Here is a 12,050-nt window from a genome sequence, read left to right as displayed (position 1 = left end):
TCACTTCTCATTACATGTAAATCTATGATAAGGTGCTAACATTACATCTCAGAGGCAAACACTGTTCAGAATTTAACATTTTTCATTCAGCGTGTTTTTTCTGACACATATTTTGATGAGGAAAATATTACATGTACACATTAACTACTTCTGTCACTGTGGTTAGTTGTTCATGGTGACAAACTACAACTACTACCTATAACATTGGGACCTGCAAATTATGAAAAGGTTGTACATAGTGAACACAGGTAGAATATTCTAGACACAAATAGGGTTTTTCTGATTTTCCATAAGAATCACATTCCTGCACCAATAATCTAGGACTCCCACAATAAATTCTCTGTTCATACTTTATTCAAACAAAGACTTATGTCCATGTCAAATGTCATAATGACTCTCACACATTTCCTGCCTGTTCCTTGGTGAATTCTCTATCCAATCTGTAACAACAGATACAATGTTTCCAGTCTTGGCACAGAGGGAAAAACGTTGACAAGAATAAACATCCTTATCTCAATAACATAGCATATTTGAACGATTTCCCTAATTCCTGTCAATCAAAGGGGTTCTTTCACAGATCGTCCCGTCAGTTTATGAAGTTCCCTCACAGAATGTTCTGTCATTTAATGGAGCTCCTTCACAGCACATCCTAACAGGTGATGGTGTTCTTACACAGAATGTCCTGTCAGGTGATGGTGTTCTTACACAGAATGTCCTGTCAGGTGATGGCATTCTTACACAGAATGTCCTGTCAGGTGATGGTGTTCTTACACAGAATGTCCTGTCAGGTGATGGTGTTCTTACACAGAATGTCCTGTCAGGTGATGACATTCTTACACAGAATGTCCTGTCAGGTGATGGTGTTCTTACACAGAACATCATGTCATTTAATGGAGCTCCCTCACAGAACATATTGTCAGATGACAGAGTTCTTTCACAGAACATTCTGTCAGCCAAAGGTGCTCCTTCACATATTGTCCTGTCAGTAGATAGAGCTCCCTCTGAGAACTGCATGTCAATCAATGGAGTTCACTGGACAAACCTCAATTCAAACTTAGCTACCAACTGCTTCAGTTTTTAGCAGGAAGTATTTGGAATTTGGAGATTACTGACCTGTAAATCTGGGAGTGACTGAGTCATGCCTGCATTATCACACCGCTGGACAATACTTCTTTTAAATCATGGCCTCTCTACATTATGTGGGATGGGAGTTTAAAATGGTACTGGTATTCAATGACTTCACCTTTAGTTTTGTGGATGATATGTAGTATTTTAGGTAAATCTGGATCCTGTTGAACAACAAGACGCAATCACCTGATACGTGTCTCATCTCAGAATAAGGTTTTCATCACAAATACACATCATGACGGGAAATTATCCTGTTTACTGTTGTCCTGTTATCACATGTATACACACGTATGTCTGAATGAATATAAAATAATATGAAATACAACAATGCTTTAATGTTTCTCAAGCAAAATACCAATTCAGCCCCTTTGAAATGATTATCTGGCTGTCATTTTGTTTCAATTGTTAGCGAGCACAGACAACAGGGAAGCACAGAATTCTCTTCCTGTCAGTCATTAGTCTGCAGGGATTCTGATTGGCCAGCTGAGGCCCCACAAATCTTCCTGTACACTACATGGATTACCATCCCTATATCCTCCTGGGATTACACACAACCAAAATGACTTATTTATCAAAAGTTCTTGGGCTGACCAGGACATCAACTCAAGCTGGAACAAATGACTCCTAGCTCTTGGGGAGTGTCTGCTTTCATCATAGCACACAAATAAATAGTTACAATTTTCCTACATATTGGCTTAAATGGTTTCTGTGAGTGAGTGGGATAGAAGTGAGTGCTGTTTCAGTTTTTCAGTGTATAATATTTGGAGATGGAAAGCATGAAGTGATGCAGTTTGCATTTGTAACCAGGTAACTAAGACCTACTCAGATGTGGTACTGCAGTGTAATCACTCAAATAACCACTGGCACCATGTTGTAATGACACATTAAGGCACAGCTACAGTATTAGGAATATTTGTACAAGCTTTTGAACTCCAATAATAATTTTAAGATGGTCGACAAACATATAGAGGTATCTCATAACATTACAGTGAGTGAGTGAGTTTAGTTTTACGCCGCACTCAGCAATATTCCAGCTATATGGCGGCGGTCTGTAAATAGTCTAGTCTGGACCAGACAATCCAGTGATCAACAACATGAGCATCGATCTGCGCAATTGGGAACTGATGACATGTGTCAACCAAGTCAGCGAGCCCGACCACCCGATCCCGTTAGTGGCCTCTTATGACAAGCACAGTCGCCTTTTAAGGCAAGCATGGGTTGCTGAAGGCCTATTCTACCTCGAGACCTTCACGGGTCTCATAACATTACAAGGTATTTCATAACATCTGTGGTGCTATGCAATACTTGGTATACACAATTCACTTTGAGACATATAGTGGTGTTTACCAGGGAGCTGAAACACATTACACCATACACTTGTCTCCACTAAATACCACTACACCGGAACAGAGCCACATTTATGTCACACCTGAAAGGAAACCGTCACACTAATACCTACACCTCAAGTTCTGATGAGTTAAGACACTTTCCATAAATATCTAATTGGATCAAATTAGTGAATACCAAGTTTCAAGAATGATGGTGGATCTACTGTTTCAAGAGTGATGGTGGATCTAATGTTTCAAGTGTGATGGTGGATCTAATGTTTCAAGTGTGATGGTGGATCTAATGTTTCAAACATGGTGGTGGATCTACTGTTTCAAGAGCGGTGGTGGATCTACTGTTTCAAGCATGGGGGTGGATCTACTGTTTCCAGAGGGGTGGTGCATCTACTGTTTCAAGAGTGATGGTGGATCTACTGTTTCAAGAGTGATGGTGGATCTACTGTTTCAAGCATGGTGGTGGATCTACTGTTTCAAGAGTGATGGTGGATCTAATGTTTCAAGCATGATGGTGGATCTACTGTTTCAAGTGTGATGGTGGATCTACTGTTTCAAGAGTGGTAGTGGATCTACTGTTTCAAGCATGATGGTGGATCTAATGTTTCAAGAGTGGTGGTGGATCTACTGTTTCAAGAGTGGTGGTGGATCTACTCTTTCAAGCATGGTGGTGGATCTACCGTTTCAAGCATGATGGCTGATCTACTGTTTCAAGAGTGATGGTGGATCTACTGTTTCAAGTGTGATGGTGGATCTACTGTTTCAAGAGTGGTGGTAGATCTACTCTTTCAAGCATGATGGTGGATCTACTGTTTCAAGAGTGGTGGTGGATCTACTCTTTCAAGCATGGTAGTAAAGCCACTATTTCAAGCATGGTGGTGGATCTACTGTTCCAAGAGTGGTGGTGGAACTACTGTTTCAAGCATGATGGTGGATCTAATGTTTCAAGAGTGGTGGTGGTGGATCTACTCTTTCAAGCATGGTAGTAAATCCACTATTTCAAGCATGGTGGTGGATCTACTGTTTCAAGAGCGGTGGTGGAGCTACTGTTTCAAGCATGATGGTGGATCTAATGTTTCAAGTGTGGTGGTGGTGGATCTACTCTTTCAAGCATGGTAGTAAGTCCACTATTTCAAGCATGGTGGTGGATCTACTGTTTCAAGAGCAATGGTGGAACTACTGTTTCAAGCATGGTGGTGGATCTATTGTTTCAAGAGTGGTGGTGGAACTACTGTTTCAAGCATGGTGGTGGATCTATTGTTTCAAGAGTGGTGGTGGATCTACTGTTTCAAGCATGGTGGTGGATCTAATGTTTCAAGCATGGTGGTAGATCTACTGTTTCTAGCTTGGTGGTAGAATCATTGGTTCAAGTGTGGTAGTAGATCTACTGTTTCAAGCATGGTGGCGGATCTACTGTTTCAAGTATGGTGGTAGAGTCTGTAGAGCATCAGTATGTTAATGTCAAAGATGGCTTGATAACTACTGAAATTCATAAGCATGAAATATTTATTCACTAGCCGCAGAATGTTCCAAAATAGAGAAAAGGGCATTACAGATCACTGATCAGATGACATCTGAACAGGACTGATAAAACACCTCCAACACACAAATAACACAGACTCCAAATGTCATGACACACGAGCATTGAGAAAACTGTCACATCAATAACTTACTCTCCTATGTCTATGTCTTCTAGGACAGTGAGTGAATGAGTGAGTTTATAAACCTCACTGGGCAATATTTTCCTGATACATTGCAGTATGGCACCTTGTTGATGGAGGGAAAACCAATATCTGCAGACCACAGAAGTTTCGTCCCCTTGGTGAAACTCATGTGCGTGAATATAAACCGCAAATAGATAAGTTGGATAAATATGCAATTCAAAAGCACAGATACTGGTTTGTGACAGCTTCTTGTAGTGCCTTGGAAGACTTACATTTAAAGAATGTCAAGAATACTGGCATTGTCTACTGTTGTTTCTCCCTACATGAGTGTACAAGTGTCAGGTTTTACCAATAGTGAGTAATAAATGGGTGACCATTGTTTTATCTCCCTACAGGTGTGTACAAGTGTCAGGTTTATTAACAGTTAGCAATGAACGTGTGAGCATTGTTTTACATTCCTAAACGTGCATATGAGCTGCCAGTTTCATCCTCAGTTGGTAATGAGTATATCAGTATTGTTTTACAATAGTAATGACTCAGTACTGTTTTACATCCTCACACATGCACATACCAGTTTACTGTCAAATAGTAATGACTCAGTGCTCTTTTATGCTCATCAAAATATCATGACCATATGTTCACCTATTTGAAACAGCACACAAGAAATCCCCTAATCAAACCCTCTGGCTTGCCATCTTCAAGATTGTGTGAACAACACTTACCAGACTGATTGCCAGCATGTCTTGGATCACAAGATAATGTTCTACATTGTGTTTCTAACCACATTGCAATGACAATTCCAGCTTTTAGATGTCCCTATTAGGACGAAACCTCAGTGAAATCAATGACTAGTAATTACTCTCAGCAAGACTCCCTCTGCCATGTTGGAACTGAATGTCGCCAAGGGCACAAGAATTAAGCAGACATGAGATACTGGACACCAATGTAGATGTGTCCTTGGAAAAATAGTCAGTGGTAAGTATGTACAATCAAACTCAAGACTAAGGTCAATATTTCAGAGAATGTGAGATTGAACAGATGAGTCATTGTATGGGTGATGAAGTGTGCCCAATTTGTAAGACAAATCCTGCCATTGGACATATGGTGTACTTTGTGAATAGGAAGGTATAATCTCACTGTTTGTACTTAACATCATACACAGCTATAGAGAGATGGACAGTCAGACACGCTTATTCAGCAAAAGGCCACAGGCCCATCATACTGTCATTTGCATATGATATTAATAGTTTACTGCACATGATGCGTGAGAGGAACGTTTCAAAATCGCTGAAGAACATGATACAGTAAACTACTAACATCCTTTATGACAGTCATTATTTGGCTTCACAACATTAATAAAATTGGCATTTGAATCAGAATCAAATATTTCTAAATGAATCTTAATCTTAAATCAGAAAAATGTTCACATTTAGAGAAGACATGAAATTTATCTTCAATGACATTTTTGTTAAAATAAACATAATCTCTCACTGTAATTAACTTTTGTGTATATCCAGTTTCAAATGATAAAATAAAATTACATTTATATTTAGAAAATGGAGATCTAAGATGTAAAGGAATATCAGAATTTAAATATCTTTCCACATTAAGTACCTTAAATTGGGAAAAATATAAACATTTATTGGAATTTGGAACTGAAGTGAACTAACATTGATTAATTTTTATCCAAAAGCCTCTGCTCAAAAAAGGACAAGAAACAATTAACATTACCAACATCCTGACTGATCTATGCAAGCCAAATGTATACTTAAATAGAATATTTCTGACTCAAGTTGCCCAAGTATAAAAACGTTTTGGCAGTCTACTATAGGGCATACATAATAGGTGACACCAGTATTTTATCACTTTAGTCATCTAGGCAATTTGTGGAGGATGCCTACCAGAATCAAGAGCAGGTAAAGGTAACAACTTTCAATAAGTAGCCAGTATGAAGGGAATACATAAACAACCTGGGCCGTGTAATTCAGTGAATGGTCACAGTATATCCATCTTAGGGGTTCTATCACCAGAGTTTGACACATAATAAATGCCAGGCTGCTGCCTGGAACCAAACACAGACCTTGACTGACCTGTGTTCAGGTCCTTGGTATTTAAGTCCTGAAGATAAAACGTCCTAATGAAACTCACATTAGGCGTAACTATAAAAACAGTAATTTTCTGAAGAAATAACAAAGTGAATATTCTTACCATTAAATGGCACACAAAACAAACATCTTCTAAACATAATACAATTGGTTGTGGACCAGACTTAGCGGTGGTCTCTGCAGCCACACAATCACCCAGGTCAACACGTGTTCAGTTTGGGACCATCTTGGACCAGACTTAGCAGTTGTCTCTGCGGCCACACAATCAACCTGGTCAACACGGGTTCAGTTTGGGACCATCTTGGACCAGATTTAGCAGTGGTCTCTGCAGCCTAGACCATGGTTACAGGGTATAAAAAAGCACAGGACAACATGCAAAATAAAAAAAGTTTTAAGAACAAATTTAATGAAGAAAATGACTCTGCATTCACAACCAACGCGATTGCTGCAGAAGCTGTAATTTTTCGATACTATAATAAATGACTATTCCCAACAGATCAAACTGACAAGTAGGTAATATTGTATGCCTCTGACTATACCTTGACTGTGTTTCTGAACCACCATCAACGGGCACTGATACCAAGTATCATGTGAAAGCACTAATCCCCACCTCCAAGAATGTACCAAAGAATGATTGTACAAGCACCTCACAAGTGTTACATTTAGTGAACAGACATGTGACAGTATCTTGCGGATACATGTACTAATGCCAATGTGTTTCTATTCACATTCATCGCTCTCATTAAAACCTGCAATCACAACTTTAGCCACTAGAGTCTCAATCATAAAGTGAACATTCAAGATAACTTCTATTAATAATCAATTCCATAATCCAACAGTCTGCTTGTTTAACTGGGTAGACAGAAAACCACTTCAAAAACGTCAAAATCAATGTCAACAAAGTCGCGTGTGCATGTACCCTCATTCTGAGATTGTTTTCTTATCAATATGGAACTTTGTTTAACATAACTATGGAGACATTGATCCAACTCTGGTCGATCCTCCCCAACCTTCCCCACCCTGCTTATTAGATTCAGTTTTCAACTTCACTTTACTCTGACAGGTGAAGAGAGGGAATAGAATTTGAAACATGGTGGGTGGGATTTTTCCGGTTTGCCGCTGGAAGAATCAATCCAGGGTACGTGTATGTGGTTTATACCCTACAAGAGTTATATCCTGACAGTATGGGGCTTATACAGTAAAAGAGTTATATCCTGCCAGTCTGGGTTGTGTGTCACATAAGAGTTAAATCCTGCCAGTCTGGGGTGGATGTCACATAAGAGTTATATCCTGCCAGTCTGGGGTGCATATAATATAAGAGTTATATCCTGCCAGGCTGCAGTGTATGTTATATAAGAATGATATCCTGCCAGTCTGGGGTGTATGTGACATAAGAGTTATATCCTGCCAGTCTGGGGTGGATGTCATATAAGGGTAATATCATGCCAGACTGGGGTGGATGTCATATACGGGTTATATTCTGCCAGTCTGGGGTGGTTGTCATATTAGGGTTATATCATGCCAGTCTGGGATGTATGTCATGTAAAAGTTATATAATGAGACAATCTTCTGTTGAATATAGAATTTCACCCCATCTGCAAGGGTGTCGTCTACTGGATAACTCTGGCTCCACACAATATGAGTCTTATTTAAGTCACTTAATGTCACTTAACACAAGTCTTGATGCATTCAACCATAGCATATGTTTATTTATCCCACAGGATAGATGAGCTAGAGGACCAATGGCTGAAGACCAAGTACTACCATCCATGACTGGTTTGCACTGATCCATGTTTCTATAATCAACATGATTAGCACTGGCAACAGGTATCCCTTGACACCATCCTCTTGATACCTTCAAGCATGTTTTCTCACCTATTGATGCATACTATTAATGAAGGATGGTGATTAATCATTAATCAGTCCAAGGTACAGATGAAGATGTGCAACTGTGCATGGAGTCACATGATATTTCTTTTGATGAAGAGTTAGACATATTTCTCACCTACAATTTGTTCGGAATATATTACATTCATAACCACTATATTTATTTAAAAACTGTTGAGATGCACACAAAGATAGCATGAAGCTAATGTGGCAAACATTAATCTCCAACTCCAGACAACATACAATCCTCTTCTAAGATCACATGCAATAAGAAGACTTTGAGTGAGTGTATGAAATGTTCCAGCTCTACTACAGTAAGAGATAATAAAAATGTGATTCACATCTTGCTCCTATGAGGAGAAACAAAAGAGGATGTTTGGTATGAAAACACTTAAACCACACACCTAAACCACAACCCAATTTTCAGGAAACCTTCCAGTTCAGCAGGATGTTATTTTCCAAAAGTAATTATAATCTACACAAGGTAAAGTTCCATATCACATCATAATAAAATGTAGATGAAAACAAAACTATATTACATACACTAGAACAATGACTAGGTATGTGCTTATTGAGTCTTATACCTACACATATTCACCATGAACCAAACACTGACCAATCACGAGGGAGAAATAAGTTCTGTTAATATCACAATGAATGATACATACTTACAGATGGCCTGTTTGTATCAAGTAAATGTTTTGACAGTTAACCCATTTTTGTGAGAAAGTGAATAATTAAGCCAAGCAAAAATTACCTGACTAGAATGAATAATCATAAAATGTAACATTGACAAATATTGTCTTGACTACAAGAGAAAGTGGAACCTGTGGTGGAATGGACAGAGTCATCTGATCTGCATATAAACAAACTATATGTCTGATTGAGTCTTCATTGGAACTAAACACCTCCTGCTGCTCCAACACTGACCCCATGGTGTTTAACACATATATACCACAGTGGTGGTTTTCTCTTGCCTACACAGCTAGGCAGACTACATTTAATATACATACATATAATATGTAAACAAGGCATCATCGTGACATCACAGACAGTGTCCAATATTTGTGTGAGGATGGCACAGCTGGTGGGTGGCTTGATGAAGAAGAAAAGGGGATGGGTTGAGAAGGGTGGAATTAAGCCTACCTGCCACGGGGGAGCTGTATCCAGAACACCTCTAGTATAAACAAAGCGATGTCCAAGCATATACCTGCTCTCAAAGTGTTGCTACTTGTTCTCAGAGCTGCTGAATGAATTAAATATGATGTGCCAAGCTAGCCAATCAGATCACCAGGAAATTATCAATCACATGACCCTGCTGTAGCAGCAGAGGATCAATAAATCATAGAGTGTGTGAGGGTCGGAGAGGGAAGAGATGTGAGGACACAAGGACAAACAGACACAGCTACTGCTGACACACACAGTCTAGTTAGCTTGGATGAGGGGGACATGTCTCTCTGTCAGGAAAACAAAGTCTATAAATTATGCAAGATAAGTTGTATGAGGCAGCATATTTCCCCTCTTTGTCCAGGATGTCTGATAATAAAAACTGGAGAATGTGTTCTGAGAAATCATAAAGTCTTGTTTTGAAGTTTGTGGGCTGTTGATGATATAGCTTTTCACAGCTTATTGAATGATGTAGGTCAAGCATTATCTGGAGTTGAAATGTTATTCGCCGATCAAGGTGATTATTGCCAACAGAGCCAATTCCTCTACTGAAGAAATGGGGATTGTTCCAGGAAGGTCAAGGTCAGATCAGTATTGATTTTGGGGGCGAGATTTGTTGTGAGACGAAGAGACCCTAGCTATTGGATTAGTCAATACATATTGTTACGCATGCAGGCTCTACCTCAACACATCTTTATATCCATTAATGTATAAACCTGTCAAACACTTTCTCACATGTTGTGTCACACACAATGGTGTCATGGCAACCAACACACCTAGACTTCTGGAAGATTCTCTGCAAGGACAAAATAAGAGTAACAATTTATTCTACTTAAAGTGTCATAACTGATGTAAAATCTGCTGCAAGGAGTGAAACTGGTTGGTTTCTGAAAGGGTGTCAAACTGCCGCAAGAAGTGAAATTGGCTGTTTTTTGTGAGAATGTGGAACTGCTACAGTTAGTTAAATTGGCTGGTTTCTATAAAAGTGTCATAATTGATGTAAAAAACACAGCTCTGCAATATGCAATGTCGCACATCTCCCACGACAAAGATCTGTCTGACTGCTCCAAGTAGTCAAATTGGCTGATTTCTAAAAGAGTGTTAAAACTGCTGCAAGTATGTAAATAAGCAGGTTTCTGTAAAAGAGTCAAACTGTTAGTAGGAGTCAAATTGGACGGTTTCTGTAAGAGTGTCAAACTGCTGCAAGGAGTCAGAAAGGTTGGTTTCTGTAAGAGTGTCATACTGCTGCAAGGAGTGAAACTGGTTGGTTTCTGAAAGGGTGTCAAACTGCTGCAAGTGAAATTGGCTGGTTTTTGTGAGAATGTGGAACTGCTGCAGGTAGTTAAATTGGCTGGTTTCTATAAAAGTGTCAAATTAACCGCTACAAATTGATGTGTAGATTGAACTGTAACATAGTCTACAAATGGCTATACAGTGTGACTAACCTGAAAGAAAATGTATCTAGAAATGGCAACAAAGTGATTAGCCTGAAAAAACAATGTGTCTACACATGGCAACAGTGTAATTTACACTGAACAACATGTGTCTAAACATGGCAACAGTGTCATCTACATTGAACAACATGAGTCTAAACATGGCAACAGTGTAATTTACATTGAAGAGTCTGTGTAAACATGGCAACAGTGTAATTTACATTGAACAACATGTGTCTAAACATGGCAACAGTGTCATTTACATTGAAGAACTTGTGTAAACATGGCAACATTGAACAACATGTGTCTACATGTGGCAACAATGTGATTTACCTGGGACAACAATGATGTGTCTATTCATCGTGTTTAGAATAGAAACATGAGTTGTGTTTTCACTGATGACAAATCACTATCAACTACTATCAAATGATCATTTTTTAATGTGTCACTAATGTTTTTTCACACTGGCCCTGGCCATCCTCTACAATTGTAAAATTGCAGTTCGGACAAGGCCTGAAGTACAACAAAACAGACCATTAACAATGAATATACACGAGAACAACTCAATATTTTTTATGCCACTCAACAAAGGAGTGTTTTTGTTGCCACCAACAGTAAATCATCCTGCTAGAAATCAATGAAAAATTAATGACATCCTTGCAACAGTTGAGCATCAAGGTATCATCAAATCATATTTCATTGATAATGAAAGAATCCATGAAGTATGTCCAACAGCTTTATAATGTATTGACAAGTGTCAAATTTAATATTAGCACAATGAAAAATGATGATACATGCAAAATTGAAAGGTGAGTGTATGTATGTATGTCAAAAGCAAACATTAAAGAGTGTGGTGGTCCCATGATTTTTTAGAGCCATTTCTGTGCATATATCTAGCAGTGACCAAACATCCATCACTGAGCATAATCTAGTAGTGATCTAATATCCAGGGCTGAGCATATATCTAGCAGTGATTAAATATCCATCACTGAGCATATATCTAGCAGTGACCAAACATCCAGCACTGAGCATATATCTAGCAGTGATGAAAGAACCATTACTGAGCATATATCTAGTGGTGTCAAAACATCCAGCACTGAGCATATATCTAGCAGTGATCTAATATCCATCGCTGAGCATTTATCTAGTGGTGTCAAAACATCCAGCACTGAGCATATATATAGCAGTGATCAAATATCCAGCACTGAGCATATATCTAGAAGTGACCAAACATCCAATACTGAAAATCTATCTAAGAGTCATGAAACATTCCAGCACTGATCATATATCTTACGGTGATCAAACATCCAACACTGTGAATATATC

At 38.8% G+C, this 12,050-nt stretch overlaps 1 protein-coding gene across 2 annotated transcripts in view; it reads right to left on the bottom strand.

Moving 5' to 3' along the window:
- The window catches only part of LOC137290231 (neurocalcin homolog), a 79,021-nt gene extending 69,662 nt beyond the window's left edge, over nucleotides 1-9,359 (bottom strand). Inside the window, exon 1 of one of the 2 annotated variants that reach the window (XM_067820980.1) lies at nucleotides 9,271-9,359. The gene's annotated coding sequence lies outside the window, so the exon portion shown is untranslated. The remainder of the gene's footprint in view (nucleotides 1-9,270) is intronic. The other variant, XM_067820984.1, reaches the window with a different exon arrangement.
- Between the last annotated feature and the right edge of the window lie 2,691 nt (nucleotides 9,360-12,050).

The sequence above is a fragment of the Haliotis asinina genome, chromosome 7 (genome assembly GCF_037392515.1).
Source record: "Haliotis asinina isolate JCU_RB_2024 chromosome 7, JCU_Hal_asi_v2, whole genome shotgun sequence".
Taxonomy (NCBI): domain Eukaryota; kingdom Metazoa; phylum Mollusca; class Gastropoda; order Lepetellida; family Haliotidae; genus Haliotis; species Haliotis asinina.
Note: the sequence above shows the minus strand (reverse complement) of the source record. Positions and strands in the feature narration are given on the sequence as shown.